We start from the raw sequence: 24178 nt of genomic DNA on the forward strand, positions 1-24178 counted from the left end.
TGGACGTCCATTGCCTGTAAATAGGGCTAACATTAGGTCTGTCACTTTGGCTAACCGCACCACTGTCTGTCGTCTCCCGAGAGTGGACATCCATTGCCCCTAAATAGGGCGAGGGCATCCCCACCGGGGGTGGGGGGCGGGCCGGAACGGGCCGTCGTAAGGGGGCCGCAGTAGGTGTCGTGGCAAATGAGGAAAACATCCGTCAGCTGTAGAAAGCAGGGCCGCTGTGCTGCGACATGGGAACGGGCGTGAATATCCCGGTGGCCCCCAGCAAGGAGGAGCGCTGCCCGGCCGCAGACGAAGGCACAGCAGCAACGGGCATGAAGTTCTCGGGAGGAAGGAGCCGTGTCCCCGGGGGCAGGAGCAGTATCCCCGGGAGGAAGGAGCCATGGACAGGGGAGAAGCCAGACTGGGTCAGACGGGGCGCCGTCCGAAGCCGCCGTCCGAAGCCACCGTCGAGGCGAACCGTGAGCCAAGGTCACGGTACGTCCACACAGCAGCTTTGAAAAAATTGTGAAAATCTCGGAGCTGGGCGTGTCGGAGAGCTTGGGGATTTTTTGCGAGCAACGCGACCAACAACCAATCACATGAATCTCCCGCCCCCGACATACAAAGCAAAAAACCCCGGGGATTTTATGCGAGCAATATATATATATATATATATATATATATATATATATATATAAACTCCCCAAACAGGCGAAGACCTACCAGTTTCACCCACTGTCTCTGCCACCTCCCTCCATGCCTGGTTCCTCCGGTTTGTATCCCGGTAAATAGTTCTGGTCGTAAAGAACCGGGTGATTTGCTCCCGTAATTTCTCGTTTGGAATATGAGGAAACAAACTGCGGTCTGGCTCTCCCAGCTTGCACGCGGTTTGATTGGATAGCGCTTGTACTGTCAGATTTGCATAAACAGGATTTGATTGGCTGACGCTTCCAGCTCAGCTTCAAAAGTTGAACATTGCTCAACTTTTGAATCCTGAAAATCCTGGAAATCTTCGCTTTGCTTCCCCACAATGCAGTTCGGCGAAAAGTGAGGCAAACTGACGTCACCCCCATTCAAAGTCAATGGGCAGAGAAGCGTTGGAAGATTTTTTTAGAGCTGCTGTGTGGACGTACCGTAAGAGGAGAGGCCAGGCAGGGTCCAGAAGCGCGCCACCCACGGGCCGATGAAGCCATGGGCGACCGCAGAGGCGAGGGAAGAGGCCAGACAGAAAAAGAAAAAAACTGTTAACAGTCAGATGTTAACACTGTAACGATCTACTATATAAAATAGTTGTGTTAATTAAACGCACAAGTGGTTCTTGAATGAAATAATATTATAAAAAGGTAAACAGAAATAATGAACGGATAATCTGCTTTTTCCCCAAAATAGTCCCCACGGAAATGTATTAACGACAGGCTATAGGCATACATTCAAAAAAATAAACAAAGACAGGTTTCCTGCGTTATTCAAGTGTACTGTATTCACAGTTTGAGCCAAACAAAACAAACAAAACCTAACAAAAAGTCCACTCACGATACACTGAAATTGTCTTTTGGTCTAATCCAGGCCATAGTTAATTGAAACACAAAAAAAACTGTTGCTCCTGCGCCCGTCGGCGTCAACTACAGAAATGTTTGTAGTGCCTATTTAGGCTATAATCCACAAAAAAGGAAACAGGATGATCCGCGTGGCACAAAGGAGCGATCTCACCATGCGTTGGAGAGAATCTCTCTTTCTCTCTGTACGCGTCCTCTCCAAGGAGACGTGCTTCCAGGTCGGTCGATGCAATATTCCCATATGGTAATTTTCAGTTATTTCCCCCGTTGCATTTAACATATATATACATGCTGAGGAAAACTTGAATATCTCGCTGAATACCCGCACACATGCTTCCTCCTCCCGTGAGAACCACCCTTGGCATCTCGGTGACGCGCCCACTAAAAAGCCTCTGGGTGCGCCGCGACAGGTGAATCTGCAAATGAGGCTTGCAAAAAAACATTTAGTAGTTGCGAGGATGCATCATAGATTTTCATTTGGATCTAAAGTACCTGCCTTAACCTTTTCCCCTGCCCCTACAGTTTATAAGAAACACTGATATCAAACTGCGACTGTCACAACACGTCGTTAGTTGCTGTCGTTGCTAGCCGTCAGCTGCTTTTGTTAGCTGCTAGTTGTCGTTAGCTGTTAGCCGCTGCCAGCCGTTAGCACTCGTGGTTAGCTGTTAGCTGGTGTTGACGGCCGCTAGCCTGCAGCGTTAGTCGATGTCGTCTACACTACAACATATTTTTTCTTCTTTGTTTTTTCTAGTTACTACACCAAATGAAAGGGAAAATGAGAGGGATTTACTGGGTTTTCATTTCATGCCTCAAGGCATAGGAAGAAATGTTCAAAAGTCAGGTTGACATTTGATATCGCTTTACATACACCACAATACTTATACATACAGATGCTTAAATTGCCTTACACAACATAAAGGAAATCCATTTGTATCCACAGTGTCTCCAAACTGAGCTATCCCTTTCACATGCAAAGAATATACAGCTCCAGACAGCAATTACCCTGCAGCAGCTGACACAATAAAAGTCTGCCAAATCAGGATTTAAGGGTACCACCTTAACTCATTTTAAGTAATTGGCATTTAACAGGATTTTCTTATTTACCCTGTGATATCCAGTCTCCCGCAGCGTGTCCTGGACCTGCAGACTGTGAAATGGTCCTTTAAAATACAAGGTGTCCTATTTGCTATGTGGGCGTCACACATTCATCCTGCAACACACTGGGCCATCTGAAACATACTTTATAAAGGAATACATCTCATTATGTTGCACAGCGGGGGGCTGTCATCCCCTGCCTCCGCTGACGTTAGGGTAAAAGCTGGTCATATTTTAATGATTCATTGATTTCATTTGCTAATATGCTAAGGAGCAGTTACTCAGTTGACATTTGTTTGAATGCCTTTTGCAATGTTTACTTCAATGTATAACTTTTCTGATGTTTCCGGGGAGGGTGTGAACTGTAGCTTTATTCATTTCGATCGAAAGCAATGATATGTGTACTATCTGGCTCCCAAGGCCAAATATCTAATGTACTGTCTTCTTGGTTGTGATGAATATTCACCCGTTGAACTGTGAGTTCTCCTAAATTATTTGAAGGAAAACACAAGCTAAGGTTAGCTTTGATTCTGAAATATTTGTCAGTCTATAGCAGGGGTGCCCAACCAGTCGATCGTGAGATGTGTCTAATAATAAAACAACAATATTCTGTTTTAACGTTAATGTCCTATAACATAATCTTCCTGTGCCAGAATAATGCACTTGAACGCATCAAAGCTTTGTGATTGGCTGGCGTGACCCCATGTGTCAGGGCGTGGCTGGTGGGCAGTGGGCACTAGGGGTGGGCGATACCACAACATCTGGATTCGATCCGATACCAAGTATTTCAGGGCCAGTATTGTTACAATAGTTGTTATATGTTTCCACACGGACCCGGTTGAGGGGAACACACACCGGAGCAGGCATGCGGATGAAGCCAGGGTGTAAATGTTATGCTACGTTCTATGTAAAAGTTTAATAAAGTGTAAGCAGCTAAAAGTGCTTCAACCGTCCATTCTTGTAATATGAGGGGAAAGAATGAAACATGGTGGCAGCGGAAATTGGAAACTTGGAAGTAAGAGAGCAGTACAAAAGAAGAAAAAGAAAACAAACTTTTGCTGTGCAGCTAACCAGCTAGCCTGTAGCTAATAACAAGCAGTGGGCTGGGGAAGACGCTTGTCGGTCGGCCATGGAAGGTTTGAAACCCCCATCAACATTGTGTTTGGTCTCTGGCAATCTTGCAAAGTCATGGAAATCATGGAAAGAGGAGTCTACACTTTACTTGGAGCTTTCTTTGCCAGAGGCAGAAGAAACAATGAAGGTGAAATTGTTCTAATACCTGATTGGACAGACTGGTAGAGAACTTTGTGAAACTCTGATGAGTGATGTGACTACAGCCAGGAGGACAGTGAAGAACATCATTGAAAAATGTGATGGACATTGCAACCCCAAGGTAAATGAAACAGTGGAGAGATATCGGTTTTTCGTGAGAAATCAGGGACAGGATGAAAACATTGATACATATGTCACTGATCTAAGAATGTTAGCCAGCACATGCAACTTTGGACAAATAAGAGACTCACTCATTCGTGATAGCATAGTATGTGGCATTATGGATTCAGGACTGAGAGAGAGATTGCTCAGGGAGGACAACCTGACATTGGACAACTGCCTACAGTTGTGCAGGGCTACAGAACTGTCACGTGCAAATAGTAGAACCCTTGCAAGACATAGAGTGGAGGAGGTGCACATGATGAAACAGAAAGCATGGCAGGATAAGAACACAAACACAGTTTCATGCAAATTATGTGGCATTACACATGAGAGGGACAAGAACAAGTGTCCAGCCTTTGGAAAGCGCTGCAAAAAATGTGGTAAAGAAAATCATTTTGCTGTCAAATGTAAAACCACACATAAAGACAAGAGAGGAAGACAAGTACACCAAGTGACTGAACAGGACAGTGAGGAATATGAGGACATCTTGAGTGTCACCACGACAGAGATACTGACAGTGACTGGTAAAGAGGCCGGGGAGGACAAAGCCAAGAACAGCCAGCTTTTCGCAGGGATGCTAATCGGCAAGGAGCTGCTGAAGTTTCAGATAGACTGTGGAGCTAGCTGTAATGTCATCCCTGTGAATCTATTGAGCCCTGAAACTCAGCTGGAGAGCACTAAGACAGTGCTGGGAATGTACAACAAGACAAGGCTGCATCCACTAGGCAAATGCAAGGTGAAGGTGAGAAACCCAAGGAACCAAAAACAGTACCGCCTGGAGTTTGAGGTGGTGAATGAGGACTGTAGACTACCACTGTTGGGAAAGAAGGCAAGCGAAGCCATGAAACTCATCAAAGTACAGTATGAGAACATACTAGCTATTGACAGTATTGTCACTGAAGTGAAATCAGCCCACGGTGGTCTAAACATGCAACAAATACAGAAGGAGTACAGTGATGTGTTCACAGGTGACGGCTGCATGGAAGGAGAGTACAAGATCGAGATCGACGAGAGGGTGGAGCCGGTGAAACTCCCCAAACGACGAGTCCCGGTTGCCATGATGACTCCTCTCAAGTTAGAGCTGCAGTATCTACAAAGGAGAGGGATCATCACACCTGTGGAGAAAAGCACAGACTGGATAAGTAGTCTTGTCACAGTGCAGAAATCTAATGGCAAGCCAAGAATATGTATTGATCCGAGACCACTGAACAAGGCTCGAAAGCGGAGCCATTTCCCACTTCCTACCATTGATGACATCCTTCCAGACCTGTCGAGAGCAAAGGTGTTCACAGTCTGTGACGTCAAACATGGCTTTTGGCATGTGAAATTGGAGGAGGAGTCAAGCTATCTAACAACATTTGCTACACCGTTTGGCCGATTTAGGTGGCTCAAGATGCCTATGAGAATCAGCCCAGCACCTGAGATTTTCCAGCGGATGCTGACTCAAGCACTGTAGGGTCTGCCAGGCATCTACATCATAGCTGATGACGTATTGATCACAGGAGAAGGTGACACACAAGAAATGGCCTTCAAAGACCACGATGATAAATTGAGACAGTTTCTAAGCAGATGCAGAGTAAATAATATCAAACTGAATGCAGAGAAATTCAGGTTGAGGCAGCAGGAGGTGCCATATATTGGACACCTGCTGACAGCAGATGGACTGAAAATTGACCCCGAAAAGATCAGGGCAGTGAGAGACATGCCAAGACCAACTGACGTGAAGGGTGTAAAGAGACTGATGGTCATTGTAAATTATCTCTTTAAATTCTACAAACACCTGTCAGATGACTGTGAGATTGTGAGACAGCTCACACACAAGGAAAATATGTGGGAATGGACAGAAATGCACGAAGAAGCATTCAGCAGGCTCAAGGATAATATAGCCAAAACACCAGTACTGAAGTACTATGACCCACAAGAGGAACTGACATTGCAGTGTGATGCTTCAGAAACGGGGCTCGGAGCAGCACTGACTCAAAAAGGGAAACCTGTAGCATTCGGGAGCAGAGCACTGACACCAACCGAAAGGGGCTATGCCCAAATAGAAAAATAATGTTTAGCTATTGTCTATGGCATGGAAAAGTTCCATCAATACACGTATGGCCGGAAAGTGACAGTACAGAGTGACCATAAGCCGTTGGAGAACATTGTCAAGAAGCCACTGTTAAGTGCACCAAAGAGACTCCAACGTATGTTGCTCAGACTTCAGAGATATGATTTTGATGTGATTTATGTCCCAGGTCGTGACATGTTACTTGCAGATACATTGAGTAGAGCATACTTACCAGAGAGCTCATCTGCAGGAACAGTGGATTTGAGATTGAGACAGTCAATATGGTGGCCTACTTGCCTATCTCTGAAGAGAGACTGAGCACAATCCGCTCTGCTACACAAGGAGACAAAACGCTACAGACACTGAGCAACACCATTCAGAAGGGATGGCCTAAACATAAGAAAGACACACCGATAGATATTATGCACTAATACTCATTCCAGGAGGAACTGAGTATACAGGATGACATCATCTTCAGAGGGGAGAGAGCTGTCATCCCATATTCACTACAAAGGGACATCACCCGCCAGATCCACTCCTCTCACCTTGGTGTGGAGGCATGCCTCAGGCGTGAGAGAGAATGTGTCTACTGGCCGGGAATGAATGAACAGATAAAAACGTTCATAGTGAAATGTGACATTTGCAGATCAGTTGACACGAAACAACAAAAAGAGACACTACATCCACATGAGGTACCAGGCAGACCATGGGCCAAGGTTGGTACAGATTTGTTTACCTTTAACGATAAGAACTACCTCATTACAGTGGACTACTATTCCAACTTTTGGGAAGTTGACTACCTACCTGATACAAAGTCAAGTACTGTGATTAGGAAGCTGAAAGCTCACTTTTCCCGTCAGGGGATTCCGCTTATTCTCTTTTAAGACAATGGGCCCCAGTATTTGTCCCAAGAGTTCCAGCGTTTCAGTCGGCTGTGGGAGTTCGAGCACAAAACGTCGTCTCCTGGATACCCACAGAGCAACGGGAAGGCCGAGTCCGCTGTGAAAACTGCAAAACGACTGATGCTGAAAGCTAAGGCGGTGGGACAGGACCCTTACCTGGCTATGTTGGATCACCGCAACACACCTACTCAAGGACTGACTACAAGCCCGGCTCAGGGACTGCTTAGCAGGAGGACCAGAACTCTACTACCTGCTCGGGACAGTCTCCTACAACCCGAGGTGAAACAGACAACAAGAGAGCGGATTGACAGGCAGGAGAAGCAAGCCACATACTACAACAGGACAGCTAAGGACATGAACATGCTCAAACAGGGAGACCGGGTTAGAGTTCAGCCTTACGAACCACACACGATCTGGAGGACGGCTACTGTGGTGGAGGCTGTTGACCACAGGTCCTACACGGTGCAGCTGGAGAATGGAGGTGTTCTAAGGAGGAATCGACGTCACCTGAGACGGGACCAGGGCACAGTACCGAGTGTGACAGCCCGTACGGTGACTGTAGACACTCACACGACTCCAGAAACTGTTACAACCCCTGACAGAGTCATGTGTGACACACAACAGACTGTGACTACCAGAGCTGGCCGAGCAGTTGTTAGGCCACAGTACTTGCAGGACTATGCACACTGATATGGGGTCACTGATGTGATGTGACTCAAGGACTTTGGGGGGGATTTAAAAGAAAAAATGTTGAGTGAAAATTGTATTTTGAAATTTGTATTTAAGAATTTCTTTTTGATTTTGTACCTACACTTAAAAAGAAAAAGAAAAATGATGTTACAATAGTTGTTATATGTTTCCACACGGACCCGGTTGAGGGGAACACACACCGGAGCAGGCATGCGGATGAAGCCAGGGTGTAAATGTTATGCTACGTTCTATGTAAAAGTTTAATAAAGTGTAAGCAGCTAAAAGTGCTTCAACCGTCCATTCTTGTAATATGAGGGGCAAGAATGAAACAAGTATCGCCGATACCGATATCGATACCGATACTTTTTTAAATGAAAAGCGTCTTATGTACTTTCATATAGGGGAGAGCTGCATGACATGATTTTTGAGCTGAAATCATCATAGACTAAATCTGAATTCATTTTCATGAATACAGACCGGACAGTTTTTATAGACAAATAAACGTTTTCCTTTTGCAAATTTAAAGTGCAAACATGAAAAATAACAATACAAAGTGGCCGAGATTAGCGAACTGTCTTCTTGCACACATCACAGTTCGCTACGTTTTAATTGCCAGTTGTGAAATTGCTCCACACAACGCTGCTCTTTCTCTCAGCCATCATGCGCATGTGTGTGTTGCACTCGCGAGTCGCTGGCTGCCGCTGTCCTGCCGGCTGCTGCTGTCCTGCCGGCTGCTGCTGTCCTGCCGGCTGCTGTCAGTCAGCTTGATAATCGGCGTTCAGGCAGGGAGCGCGCTGCGCGTGCGCGAGCCTCGAGAAGCGGAGGACAGCAGTGGAGAGAGAAGAAAAGAGCAGATACTTGTGTTCGTCTGCACATAGTTTTTTGAAGAAATTGACGAGTAGAGGAGAAGGGAAAAAAAGGATAAAAGTATCGATCCTATTGGCTCTAGTATCGATATTTTGAAACATAACGTAATATCGGAAGTATTGATATTTTGGGACCGATCCGCCCACCCCTAGTGGGCACTATTTGGCTGACGTTGTCCGTGTCAACAGGAGTGGCAGTCCGCACACACACAAGACCGCAATTATGGCACCAAAATATATAATTTTCACTCCGAGTTGGAGGATGATTATTTTTGTATCTATTCCAATTCAAAGTCAATCTGTCTCATCTGCAATGCGAGCGTGGCTTTATCGAAGAAGGGTAATTTAGGAGCGGCATTTCAAAACAGTGCACAAACGCTATGAGACGGAATTTTCTCCTAATTCTGCCCTACGCTCCCAAAAGGTGAGGGATCTGAAAGGACAGCTAAATGCACAGCAGTCCATTTTCACCAGGCCCAACAACAAGAGCAAGGCTGCTACCATAGCATCTTATCGTGTCAGTCACGTTATTGCGAAACACATGAAGTCTTTCAAAGACGGCGAAGTTGTGAAAGAAGCATTCCTGGAGGCTGCCGATGGTTATGGCCAGCGCCATATAGATAGAAGAGTTAAGACATCTCCGTTCACTCCAATGGACCAGTTTTTTTACAGCAATGGCGGATCGTGGAGCTCTCAATAGTTCCCCGGAAGTTAACTTGCCGCTGACTTGTGGGGCTATATGCGGCTAGCAGCGCAGTAGAGTTGCAGCATAATAGACCGTTCGTGTTGGACTTTTAAAGGTAAGAAGACGTTTAAAGATTTATATTGCGGATATTATCAGCACATCTGAGTCAAATTAACATGTGTATTAAAGGATGTTAGTGTTTTCCGTGAAGTTTATCCCTAAATCAGTAGATTTAGGGAATGTTTACAGATAACAGATTAGGCTAGGATTCCGGATAAAGTTAGCAACACACGTTAACTATGAACAGCCTATCCGTTCTCCTAATGTTATTTCAACCCAACGTTGTGGAATTAGAGAAAAGGGGCTTCTTAACGTGCTTTTATCCGGGGTGGAGGGAGTTAAATATAACATTGGGGCGTGTGATTGTAGTGGGTGGAGAAATTAGGATATCCATTTTAGAGTTCAAGCAAGTATAATATTGTTCACGTTACACAATAATAAGGAAGAGAGCTATTTGTGTGATACATCGCTATTGATATGGATTTAGAGTGCTTATTTGAGACTTCCGAACAGTAAACAAAAACGTAACTTATGGGTGAGTGTTTTAGCAGAGCCATATAATGTCCTTGTGATTCTGTTGATTATTACCTGTCTGTATTATGTTGCAGCTCAGCTGATTTTGGATTGATGGCAAAGGGAGAGGGACTTAAGTGAGAGTGAAAACACAAGGTAAGTTTCAAATAGGTCAGCAATTTCCCATCCTATAGGTTGCTATCTAACCCTTTCTCCTGTCTCCCTCTCTAAGCACAAGAAGCCCAGGGGGATTCAATGGAGCCTGAAGACCTGCAATGAGACCCTCACCCTGAGACTGAGTCTCAACTCCCAGAGTTTTGCAAGCCTCTCCCTGTTCCTTATTTTTGATTAAACAGACGTTAAGCTTCCCAATGGTGTGCTCTTTGTTTTGGGAAAATATGATTACCTCACATATGTTGTTGCTGTTGTTGTCTTTTGTGATGGTTAAATTGCTCCTGCTGACTTGAACCAACCATTTTTTCCTCCTCTCTGTGTCAGTGGGGAAACTTTACATGTGTACTCCTTTCTCTGAGCGCTTGGAGCATCCCCCAGGCAGCACAGCAAACCATGGGGGAGACGATATGCCAGGACAACACAGAGGAAAAGGCACAGACAAACTGCATGATATGCTATTCAATGTTTATTGAATTCCATTTATTTACAATGGATGTTCCTAAAACAACACATTTAAAGAGCAACTTCCAGGTTAAAGACACCTGTGAATAAATGTGTAGGAAAATGATAAATACACTAGATTTTCAAAAAAATATACAGAAATATACACTACAGTGACGTCTGGCGTCGTTTTTGTAAGAAATGTTCACTTCCGCATAAAAAAGCCTCGGCACGTGACCTCCCGCGTGTGACGTAACATGAGGGAAACAAGGGGGAGAGCGGCCGGTGTAACGTATTAATAAACATGGATCCCAATGCTAGTTTCGACACAGAAGAAGTTGAACATGAATATTCGAATGCATATGACGGACCACCACCTTATAATTATGAGCCTGCTAGGCGTCCAAGAGACCAGAGGCCTGTACTACGAAGCTGGTTCAACCTAACCTTGAGTTAGCCGGTTAGCCTAATCCAAAACATACGCGCTCTCGCTAAACGGTACTACGAAGCGGGTTATCAAGTGGATCGCTCAAGCCAGCCGTGCCCTATCTAGTTAGGTGCGCGTTCACATGAAAGGGGTGGTATTTGGAGCATTCGACCAATCACAAACATGGAGAAGCTTACTGACAGCGCAGCGTCATACTTCCTGAATGAAAAGTCAACTATAATAGACATATGAAGAAGTTAAACTTTACACATCCATGACTTAAACACTTTATCCAGGGTAAAAGCCACATAGCTGCACCTGCAAGGTGAATACAGCTGGTAAAAGAAAAAGTGTTTGAATGCGTAAATTAACAGGTTTATGATATCACTGGTACTAAGACATGAGTGGATCTGAAATTAAATTACATTTGTCTCTAGTGTTTCGTCAACTTAATGTGTTGCTTAAAATAATACTTCTGCATACAGTATGTGACACTGTGAGTGTTGCACTTCCAGATAGGCTCAGCTCACTCAGATAAGGAAATATGATACATTATGATGTGATATGCCGCGGACTGTACTTAATGTTACTCTGATCCGGTTACTTATGTTGTGTCAGATATTTAAGTAAGCTTTCTTAACGCTAATGTTTTAAGAGTCAGATTGCTCTGACCATGGGAGGTGATATTCTATTAATGTTCACGATCACACAGTCCGTGATTTTTGCCGGCCGTCTTTCCTGCAACGACAGCTTTTCTGTATTTCCTTTCTCCTGTAATATGACTTGATCGCTTTAAACTCCGCACACTGAGCTCTGATTGGTCAGCAGGCAGTGCTTTCACTGAGTTGAGCTCTTAGCCTGAAACCTAACCTGCTCCGGGGCAGGTGTTAGAAATTAAAATCAATGTTTTATGGCATCATTTAGTTTAAACATGCCATCAGTTAAAATGCTGATTTATACTGAAAAAACCTGAAATTCTCGTGCAAAACCAGTTAAGCTTTTATTCTGAAAATCCTTCATCTCCGGTTAGCATTTAGCATGTGGCTAATATACGATTTCCTAAAGAGGTGAATTTAGTAGCGAAATGACATGGAGTGGTGCAAACCGAAACCTACTGATTTAACACTACAATTATATATGTCGAGATACTACCATGCTGAATATTAAATGAAGGTACAGTTTATTTGAATACATTATTGTTTACAGACGAGAGTAGCATGTGACAACATCCGGAATGACCGGAAACCAAACCAGCCGTGAAGTATTTTCTGTATTTTTTAGAGTATTGATTACAGCGTTTAGAAGGTGTTACATGAAAAGTGATGAAAGAGAATATGAGGAGAAAATGCGTGTTAAGCATATATTGAATGTGAAAAGTACCAATCCTCTGTTTAAATGCAACAACGGACATTAGAGACGAGGTGAGCCGGCTGACGGGGAGGAGCCAGCAGAGGATATATATATAACAGCACCGGACGAGGGATTCTCTCTCTTCTCTTGCTCAGGAGAGCCGGATCACAGCTGTTTTCTGCCTGAACAATATTCTGTCTATAACACTACCGCGCCTTTTTTAATTAAAGTATCCCATTTGAATCTTCTCAGAGACTCCATTTAGTCTCATTTTAAAGCTTGTCTCCTGGACGCGAGAATAACGAACATATTTAACAATTGGTGACCCTGACGTGATCTCGTTTCACCGGGAGAGCAGTTGCAGTTTTCAAAGGAGCTTGAACAATGCTGGCAGACATACACTCGGGCCCATACAGAAAGGTAAAGAAGTACCTGTTTATTCAAAATCTTCAATAGATTACATAGTGAACAATAGGAGTTTGTGTCTGTCTGGTAAGTTGGACTCCTGAGAAAGACTGCCTAAATTTAAGTTAAAACAAGCCTAAATTGATAAACATTGGTATCCTACCACACGTGGCGTTGCTTTGTCACAGGCAGGGTGAGTTCAATTTATTTTGTTCTATTTAACCCTGCATGCTATTCGTTTGTCTGTTATTACATGTCGGCTAGAGGCCAATGACTTCAATAGGTGTCTTTTGTTGCGTTTTAAGTTAACGTGAATGGTTTTAGGCCATTAAGCAGTCGGGACTGCTTGAGGCAAAGACACAGCCAAAGTTGTATAGCTAAGGTTATAGGAGTGAGTGTTTTGTGTTAACAACAGTGTGAGGCTGTTTTAAAAAAGTCATTTTTCAAGGAAAAGGCCTGAGGAGTTTGAAGCTTTTAGGGGTTACTTTTTTCTGTTTCCAAAAAGACATTGCATGTGGATTACGACGAGAAAAAGCGACATTCGTGCGTTAGATAGACGATATTCTTCTGATAGTGTTTGGATAGCGTCCCATTTTGTCCCATAATAGCGTGTTTAAACAGAAGAGATGACCATACTGGCTCTTAAAGTCAAAACATTTACGTACATGGGTAGAGGGCTATGACGTAAGGGTATGAGGCCCATTTATCATTGTAAACTAAATAGAAATGTTATTTTAAACTACAGTGTTGTGTGTTGAATTTACTAGACCAAATATCAGCCCGCCATTATTTCAACTCCATTGTGAGAACCACACGAGGTGGTTTTTTTCAAATCCCTTTGTTCTTCAGGTCAAAGGTTGGAAAACCAGTTGTCATCTTGTCTTGACCTCATGTTCACAGTGAACCACACGGCAGTCGCCATTTCATGAAATGCTAATTGAAGTACTCTGTTTGCTTTAACACACTGAGGCTAGGCATTCCATCTTGTAAAGAACATCATACTTCTTGTCAGAGTTAGAACTATTGGAAGTACTTCTGCTGGTAAAAGTGTATTGGCTGTTTTTGGGATATTCTTGGTTGCAATTGTGTATTGGCGGTTTTGTGAATATTCTTGTTTGCAAGTGTGTATTGGCGGTTTTGTGAATATTCTTGTTTGCAAATGTGTTTTGGCGGTTTTGTGCTCTGTTGTTTAACCATAGTGTAATGTTCTTCCTATTTTAAAGTTATTTTTAAGGAAAATAAATTTCTCCTTGTTAAAAACAAGTCAGTTTTGCAACAGCTATTCCCTAGTGCAGTGGTCCCCAACCCCCGGGCCCCGGACCGGTACCGGTCCGTGGGTCGTTAAGTACCGGGCCGCACAGAAAGAATAAATAACTTTCATTATTTCCGTTTTATTTATTATTCGAGTCTGAACAATCTTTTATTTTGAAAAATTCTCCGAATTCTCCCCGTTACATCCGTCTATGACTCACGTGACCCACTCTTGACACCGCTTGACCTATGCGATTGACACATGTCAATATTGTGGTCACGTGATACATTAACGGTTAGCGCTAATATTAAATATTAACGGTCGCGCTAACTCACAAGCTAGAAACTCACAAGCTAGAAAGATGAGTAAAAAACAGACGTCTTTGGAAAGTTTCTTTGCAAAGGGGAAAAGGGCCAGTGAGGAGACAGAAGAAGAGCCTATACCCACCAAGAAAAAGAAAGCTGCATTTAACAGACAGTACCAGGAGACCTACTTAAAATATGGATTTATCGCTACAGGTGATTCCCACGCACCAAGCCCGCTGTGCATACTATGTGGTGACCGGCTCTCCAATGAGGCAATGAAGCCTTCAAAACTGCTTCGCCACTTAGAAACTAAGCACCCTGCTTTAAAAAACAAGCCTTTGGAGTACTTTGAAAGAAAAAAGCAGGAACAAGAAGGACAGAAGCAATTACTGAGGGCCTCTGCAACAACAAATGCAAGTGCACTGAGAGCATCCTACTTGGTGGCTAACCGAATAGCTAAGGCTAAAAAACCATTCACGATTGGTGAAGAATTGATTCTTCCGGCTACTAAAGACATTTGCGGTGAACTTTTGGGGGAGGCTGCGGTTAAAAAGATAGCACAGGTCCCTCTGTCAGCTAGCACCGTCACGCGGCGCATCGAGGAAATAGCAGAGGACATTGAGACACAGTTGTTGGAGAGGATTAATACATCACCGTGGTACGCACTGCAGGTTGACGAGTCAACAGATGTGGACAACAGGGCAATACTGCTTGTTTATGTGCGATACCTTTATCAGGAGGATGTGCATGAGGATGTGTTGTGTGCACTATCGTTGACAACCAAAACCACAGCCGCAGAACTATTTAAGACGCTGGATAATTACGTATCAGGAAAACTTAAATGGTCTTTTTGTGTCGGCATATGCACAGACGGAGCTGCTGCCATGACCGGACGGCTGTCTGGTTTAACTACTCGGATTAAGGAGGTTGCACCTGAATGTGAATCTACACATTGTGTCATACACAGAGAGATGCTGGCGAGCCGAAAAATGCCACCGGAACTTCACAGCGTATTGAATGATGTTGTTAAAGTTATCAACCACATCAAAGCACACGCACTTAACTCACGCCTATTCGAGCAACTTTGTGAGGAGATGAACGCGGAGCACAGACGCCTTCTGTTATACACAGAAATAAGATGGTTATCCCGAGGGAGATCGCTGGCCAGAGTGTATGAATTACGAGAGCCGCTGCAAAGATTTCTCTTAGAAAAAAAGTCACCGCTGGCAGCACATTTCAGTGATGAGGAGTGGGTCGCAAAACTGGCTTACTTGTGCGACATATTTAGCCAGCTCAATGAACTCAATCTGTCTCTTCAGGGGAAAATGACAACAGTCTTCAAGTTGGCAGATAAAGTAGCTGCATTTAAAGCCAAACTGGATTTGTGGAGACGACGTGTGAACAGAGGCATATTTGACATGTTTCAAACATTGGCGGGGATTTTGGAGGAGACTCAGCCGGAGCAGTCATTCTCCCAGCTGGTGCACGATCACCTGTCTTCGCTTTCAAAAGAGTTCGAGCGCTACTTCCCAACCGCAAAAGACCCACGAACTGAAAAGGAATGGATCCGCGACCCATTTGTCAACAAACCGGGCGAATCCAGCATGTCCGCGCAAGAAGAAGATCAGCTGCTGGAGATCGCAAATGACGGCGGCCTGAAAAGGATGTTCGAGACATCAACTCTGCCGGTATTCTGGATAAAAGTCATGGCAGAATACCCCGAGATTGCCACAGCAGCTCTGAAAACCCTGTTGCCATTTCCGACATCATATCTGTGTGAAGCGGGGTTTTCTGCAGTCACAGCAACCAAAACAAAATCACGAAATAGACTGGACATAAGCAACACACTCCGGGTGTCTTTGTCTCCCATCACCCCGAGATGGGACCGTCTCATTGCAGAGAAACAAGCTCAGGGCTCTCATTAATTTAGCGTTATGGTGAGTTGTATTTTTCATGAACTTCATATGTTTTATGTTGTATTTTGAAGGTATGTTTAAGTGTTACCAAAGCGACCAGAGAGCGCGAGGCAGAGAGGTTGTTATTGTTATTATTATGTTATTATTATTGTTGTTGGTGGATGTCAGGAGGACGCAAAAAAAAAAAAAATGTCAGGAGGACGCTGCTAATAAAGTTACATACAAGTACACAGTGGATTCAGGCTTTTTATTATTATATTTACAAAATACCGTGGTCTTGTCATTTTATTTTGTTGTATTTATCCGCCACACCTTAAAGGCCGGTCCGTGAAAATTTGTCTGACATTAAGCCGGTCCGTGGCGCAAAAAAGGTTGGGGACCGCTGCCCTAGTGGATTAAGCCGGAAATTAAAATAGCACACTCTGGTGGTAGTACAGAATTATTACACAAATAGAAGAAACACCATAACATTGTGAAGTATAATTGTAAGTGTTATAAATAAACACATGCTTGATCGCCAAGATAGAATTGCAAGTGGTTTCTAATTATAAGATAAGAAACTTTACATAATATTTTTTCAAACACCAATTTATTGAAGCTAACACAAGTAGTGACATTAGCATAATTTCATACATTTCGGTATGCACTGTACACAGGAGATTTGGATTTGAACCAATATTCATATTTAAAAGTCAAAACCCTACACGGTACAACTTTATTTTAACATTTCATATTTTAATTTTGCATAATTTTTATATATTAATTAACTTTATTAATATTTTACCTAAAACTTAAAAAAAAAAAATCTATAACTTAAAAAAAAAAAAAAGAAGAATAAAACCTTGAGCAACTTCAAAAAAAAAAAAAAAGATTTAAAGTTCGGACGAACAGCAACGAAGGTGCTAGTCAGAGGATTAGTGCTTCATCTTTGATAAGTTAATAAATAATTAGAGAACATGTCACCAAAACAAACTAAGTTGAGACTAGACTCAGAGCCAGGCTCAACAGCAGATATCAAGGGCAGGATACAAATCAGATCAGATGCTATAACAGCTCCAAATCTTAGACAAAAGACATGGAACCACATGGAGAAACTGTTGGAACAATGGCAAACGAGAGGACTGTTTCTAGCAGATGATCAGCCTGGACCAACGAAAGCCCATAGAAAAGCTGTAGGTGACTATGAGAATGGAGAATACTTGCAACAGCAACACGCATGGATCAAAGCCGGACAACCCCCTTGGTATGGACCTGCTAAAAGCGCTATGAACAGAGCTGAAAAAAGAAATCTAGAGTTACAAGTCTGGTACTCCATCTAAAATATGTCAGCCAAGAATCAACGAACAGCATGTATGTGGCTCAAGGAGCAGTGCTCACAGCAAAGGAAGATAAGAAAGAAAAGACAGAAGAAGCTCCAGTAATCCAACCTTCAAAGCTCCTTCCAAGCCTGACAGATGCGCCTCCTCCCTACATGACAGATCGCAGCTGGAGAAGGAGGATTGAAATACCAATCATGGACTCACAGAGACATGGAAGCATTAGTGGCAAAACTACCTCCACTCACACAAGGAGGTCAGAAGTGGGTGAATGATCTGGAGAAATACACAGTCCAATACAACCTGTGCTTGGGAGACATGAGGGCACTGCTTGGACGGATAGAAGGAAGACTAGAGGCAAGAGCAGTGGATTCCAAGGCCAAATGCACCATCTCTCCAGATTACATTTCCTTCAACAAAGTCAGGTCGAGGTATTGGGCTGCCATTCCTCAAATCTACCCAACAACACGGAGTTTACATGCCCTCAACAGCCTGAGAAAAGAACCGGGGGAAGACATGTATGCCTTCCTGAAGAGATGTGAAGGAGTGTGGGAGGACTGCACTGGAGAACGACATGACGTTTCACCGTCTGTCGTAATGCTGAGGAAGAACGCGGTCATTAACGCCCTTCCCCAATCAGTGCAGGCAAGCCTGGGAGATGTGGTGGCATTAGACGCTACACCCATTGAAGAATGGAGACAACATCTAATTTACCACGATATGAAATACCAAGCAACCCAGAGGGAAAAAGTCGAAGAAATTAAAACATTACAACTAAGACTCTTGAAGATACAAATAGCTGAGAAAGATACCGAAGCTAATAAAAACAAGAAAGCGGCAAGGCAAATGGCAGCTACATCAGAGAAGGCAGGGCAGATACCTCCAACGATTCAAGCTCAGGAAGAACCAGAGAATGCAGGGCAGACATCTCAAACAGTTGAATCTCAGATAGTGCCAGAGAATCAGATGGAGAACCAACAACCAGGAGGTTTCCGAGGAGGCACAGGCAGAGGAAAAGTTCTCCGGTTTGAGGGATGCTACATATGCAATCAGCTGGGCCATTGGGCTAGAGATTGTCCACAACAACAAATGAAATACCCACCACATGCACCAAACAACGGCCCACCATGCAGTTTCCATGATGACGACGGAGGCAGTGGGTCCCAGAGATGTCAAAGACGTACAGGATTCCCAAACATGAACCAAATGCCACTGACAGCCTGGTATCAACCACAACAATGAGGAAGCTTAGAGGACCAGACCATCAGGTGATGCATCTTCAGCACTAGAGTATTTTGAAATCCAGCTACATAGAGCCACATATGTCACCACAGGAGGGAGAGGTTGAATGTTATTTAAAAGATAGTGAGTAGAATATTGCATTTACACATAAAGCATCCACAGAGTAGTAGAAGATTAAGACATAGTAGTACATTTAGCAGACTATTTTTGCAATTATGAGAAGGAAAATACATTACGAGTGATGTTGTTCCCCCACACAGAAAACTATTGTGTCCACACAGCTAGTGAGGTCAAGAAGACGGGCTTCCACCCAAAATATGCAAGGGGCGGCGATATACCTGACGTGAAGCTGTCCAGACCTGAAAACAGAAACTTGATTCTGCTGTGGTGAAGTCTGGCTACAAAGGGAGGTGTTCCAATTGGGTCGCTTGTCTCAAACCAGTGAAGAAGTCAACAAGAACCCAGCTGAACTAGAAAGTGACTGTTAGCGGGAGAACTGTGACTGAGCGACAGAGACTGGCCCAACATTTTCCAGCCAGTACATAGATAGACCCCGTCAGAAGACCGGGGCTGTGTTTAAAGGGGAACTTCATTTATTCTTAGCCAGGAGTGCAGTTTTTAATCAAACAAATTATGTGATTTATGGAGTCAGATTACATTTTTCTCATAAACACAATTATATAATCGGTCTGAAGTATATGTTTTAAGGCATGAGCTGCAGATTAAATAACATAACACTGATTGAGAGCCTGGATGAAGAAGTTGTAGGGTTTTTACAAAAGTTTCAAGAATCAGTCTTTATTTATGTATTCTTGAGTAACTTTACTGATTTATAGTGTAGTGCGTTAGGCAATATTTCATTTTGAGTGAGGGGCACCAGACCTTCATGCAGGTCACTCTCTGTGAGAATAGTTCATTCATGGGTACTTTGTAAATCGATTATCTCAATGGGACCACCTGGTTAAATAAAGGTTTAAAAAAATAATGATAATAATAAATGCCATGGTAATGTTGGAGCATAATGAAGGTACAAAAGTCTTTCAAGTGGAGACAAAAATATAAAGTTCAATAAACTTTCATTCTAAATGTATCCAGGGCAATTATATTGTAAAAGTATTCTGCCTTTTCTTTGGGAACATCTCAAAAAGCCAGAATTCTGACTTTTTTGCTGAAAAAAATGTATTCAGTTCGTCCATATTGCCCCAGTCCATATGCAAAACATCACTACAATATTTCAATTTTATCTTTTTATGAGTGGCAAATCCATCCCGAAATTGCAAATGTATGTTTTTATATTACAACATTTCTAAAATGTTTATGTTTATATTTGCAATAGAACAAGTGAATTAAAATAGTCTCCTAAACCTGTTATTTTCAACTTACTCTGAAAGAAGACATTTTATGAAAGCAGATTCAATAAAAAATCTCAAACAGGAACAATGTTTTTGCCCCACGTTCTTTTGTTGAGTCCAAAGCACAACGTATAATGGTGTACAAAGTTAATGTTAAAGATAACTATTAAAATGATGGATTAAGGTTAATCATGATTCACTATTTAGAACATTGCAAGAGTTCTGTGGGATTTAATGGAATGATAATATGCACTGGGGGGAACAGAAATGCAATGTGATTGCATTGGAATTGACCTCATTGCAATGAAAAGGGTGACAAAGTTTAATTGCAGCCTTAGGCAATACATTTGTGTCAGTGTTGCAAGCCCTGACTCAATGTTTTTGCATGCGTCTGCTTCAGCAACAGCCAAGACTGGAAGCATAATGTTTTCTTCCCAATTTCCTGAACGCAATACATCAGTAAGCCTAGAGGGAATTTCTTCAGATTTTGCACAGATGTCCACTTAAGACTCAAGCTTGTGCTAATTAGACTTTTTTATTCAAATGTAAAGGTCACTGTGACTTCACATATTTCCTATTCTTGTGAAAGACATATTTGAGATTAGCATCAAGGGGAACTTCCTAAAATGTGTTACCCCTTTTTTATTGTAAAGTATTGACAGAGTAGTTACATTTTGGCATGTTTGTAATGAAAAAAGGCATTTAGGGACAGAAAATTGGAAATACGTTGAGCTCCACAATTTATTCACCTAAAGCAGGGGTGTCAAAACTACGGACCGGGGGCCAAATGCGGCCTGCTGGCCATTTTGAATTGACCCGCAGCAAATTCAAAAAATATAATGAAATATGGCCCACAAATGAAACTGGTGCTTTCTTATATTGTACTTCTTAAATATAAATGTACAAATATATCACACAGTATTCATGTGTTAATATGACCACTTTTAAAATAAATTCAGTCAATTCATGTTGATAACATTTTCTAACAAATCTAGGTTGATACAAGAAAGCCTAATAAGTTGTTTACATAACAAGCTTGAAATAGACCCTTCATATTTCATCTTATTATAATCATTCTGAGACTTATATGTTAAGGGATGAGCTGCCAACAAGATAAATGAAACCCTATAGAGATCTGTGATGTAGTGTTAGAGATTTGGAGGATGTTTAAAACCAACCTCGTCTCCGCGTGTCGTTTGGTAAACTGGGTAAATTCGTAAAAAGGAAGGGATTAAGAAACACCAGAATGCAAGTTAAACAATAATCTTGTTTTAATGATACAAAGTAACAATACAAATACAAAGGAAGTACTTCCTGCTCTTTCTCCTGGCTTACTCTCTGGTCAGCCTGAAGAAAAACAGATCGAACCAAAGGAAAACACAGGCTTTCATACTAAAAACACAGGAGGAGGTGTGTGCATGCTTTCCCACAGAGGTCATCTTATTGGGAGAGACCAACACATGGCCTGTCGCACCCAATCAGTGCGACACAGCAGAAGAAACCCGGAAACAAAAAGTCTCTTTCAGTTTTACGAAAACCAGAAACCTTTTGGTGTCTGGTACGAACCTGCTCTAAACAACAAGTTTCCTTATCTTATTTCACATCTTGCAGCCAGCACACACACATCCCCTTTATGGCCCTTTGTCCCTGTGTCCATCTCCCCCCCTCAGGTTACCACACACAAGTTAAAAGTATGTTTTAAGATATAGTTGTTATAGTTGGCTAAATATACGTAATACATGTAAATTAATTTCATATCAATAATAACGAGGAACACATTACCTATGCTCTTAAGCAGTATTAGAGATGCTTTTCAAATAGTCAAACTTCACACAGGCCCAATATAGAGAACACACTCATTTGTCCTGCAGCCTTTCCAGCCATTTGAGCTATTGTTCACATCTTTACTTCAAATAAAAGGTTTCACATTGTATATGTCCAGCTTCCTTTACACATACTGTTATTATTAATACAAAGTAATCAACCACACACATCTATTTAAAACAAGTAGATTTCCCTGATAATTGACATGCTGAAAATCTTAAGAAGAATGTCCCCTCCCCCAGCTCTCTCGTCCCTGTCATAAAAGCTGCTTCCATTTCATACAGAGTAATAAAACATGTTTAAGCTAATTTCTCCACAATGTGTGTAGCCATTTAGTACCCACATATGAAAGAATAAAAACAGAGGTATAGTTGAACAGTAATCACGCAGCACATATATTTACTGCAATGAAAACACACACATTTGCCCTAAGCATGTGTAACGAGTTTTGGAGCTATCCCCAAATAAGGATGTCCCCTGCTCACATCCCTCTCTAAACACAAAGACTTCACCTCAATATATTGGGGAGGAAAAATATACTTTGTCCCTTCAAATTTAACACACATGAATATATATAAGGTGACATTAAAATGAATATACCAGATTTAACTTTCCTGCCATAACAAGTTACTTTAATACTTCAAATAATTCAAATAATCCTTCCGTAGGTGGTTTTTTTCTTAAAGCATATTCATGTATCGAGCCTAATTTACCTACATGCTGCTAACTTATAACTTAACTGATGAGGCGATATACAGTACCTCACCTCTATGAGTGGCCCAGCCACATTACATTTCCGTCAAATCATTGTATCATTTTGATTAGGCTAATCAATTTTTAAGCTAGTAGTATTGAGGCCAAGACGTTTTTTTCACTAAGATGAGGAAAAGTCGGGCAGAAGAATGTTGGGGAGTGTTTGTGTGTATTTTTCCTCACTTGGTGTACCAGCCTTAAAAAACACTGCAAAATGAATATTACCCCTGCTAAAGGCAAGGTCATATTTTCAGCTTGTTTCTGTCTCTGAGCAGAACAAAAAAAAAATACTGGTCTGATCTTTATGAAAATTGGTGAAAGGGTGCACCACTGGCGAAGGAATAACCAAATAGACTTTGGATCAGATTCGAACATGGGATGGATATGGCATTTGAGTATGCCCTCATAACAGTCTCATAATACACACATGCACACAGAAGGATTCACACTTGTATTTCCGGATCCACACTTGTGTTTTTCAATGCACGTGTACCAATGTGTTCCGTTTCATATACATACAAAGTTTTACATATGTATTTTTGATCCACACGAACCGCTTTCTGTGCATGGATCGCTGTGCATTCTTGTGTGGGTTTTTTGAGACTCCCCTGACGGTCACCCGATTCGTACTTGTAATTTTTTCTATCTATAGCCAATCAGATGTCTCCTCCATTCTAAGCCAATCACATGACCGCGCCCCCACGAGGGTATGATGTATTGCGTTTATGACGTAGCACTTCATATACGCATTTTGCGCTGTCCGGAGCTGACGGGTCCATTGAGCCTGCCTGAAGGCGCTAATCTCAGGACCGAAGGACCGTAGTATAGTCGTCTTTATTTTACGTTATTATTATTCAAAGATAAATAAGGAAGTGTGTATTATATGAGATGGCAGAGAGGTTTCAGCTCCGATTATTAAATCAAAGAGGCTTAATGTTTTCGATTATATTATTTCACTATAGCTATGTGGACGGTGTTAAGGTCCAATGTTGACAAAATTAATCAATAGCGGGTGTAACTAAATTACAAGATGTCTTTATTTATATATATATGTTATCAATAATAATATAAAAGATTGTATTTGGGTGCATTTCCTGTTCGGAAAGTGGCGGTGTACTGAGAGTGGCGATTTTATTTTGTAATTATATAATCAGTGCTTGAATTGGGCCGGTACTCACCGGTACGCAGTACCGGCACTTCTGATTTTTATCCTTGTAGTACCGGCACTTCTTACTGAGTACCGGCACCTTGCCGGTACTCAGTAAAATGCCGGTACTCAGCCGCCGGCAGCCGGCGGCACGTCATGACGCATGTCAACAAATATGCCGGCGACATCTCATGACGCATCTCTGACGCACCGCCGCGATAGACTAGAGCAGAAAATACATCACATAAAGACGACGTTAGCATTTCAAAAATGTTAACGTGGCTTAATAGTGCGAAAAGACAGCGGTTGTCGCCGGACAAGGACCCGACTGCAAATACAGAAAATGCTGTGCCTGTGTCTGAAATTGTGCCTTCTCTCGTCGACCCTCCTGCTCCAAGTTCAGTAGCACTAGCTCCAACAGAGCCTTCT

General features: G+C 42.5%; 1 long non-coding RNA gene across 1 annotated transcript in view; it reads left to right on the forward strand.

Annotated features, from left to right (window-relative positions):
- LOC307047435 overlaps window positions 1–16343 on the forward strand; it is a 153310-nt gene extending 136967 nt beyond the window's left edge. The window contains exon 2 of the long non-coding RNA XR_013810428.1: window positions 13933–16343. This is a non-coding gene — a long non-coding RNA (uncharacterized lncRNA). The remainder of the gene's footprint in view (window positions 1–13932) is intronic.
- The last annotated feature ends 7835 nt before the right edge of the window (window positions 16344–24178 follow it).

This window comes from Notothenia rossii (assembly GCF_949606895.1).
Source record: "Notothenia rossii genome assembly, chromosome: 7".
NCBI classification, from domain to species: domain Eukaryota; kingdom Metazoa; phylum Chordata; class Actinopteri; order Perciformes; family Nototheniidae; genus Notothenia; species Notothenia rossii.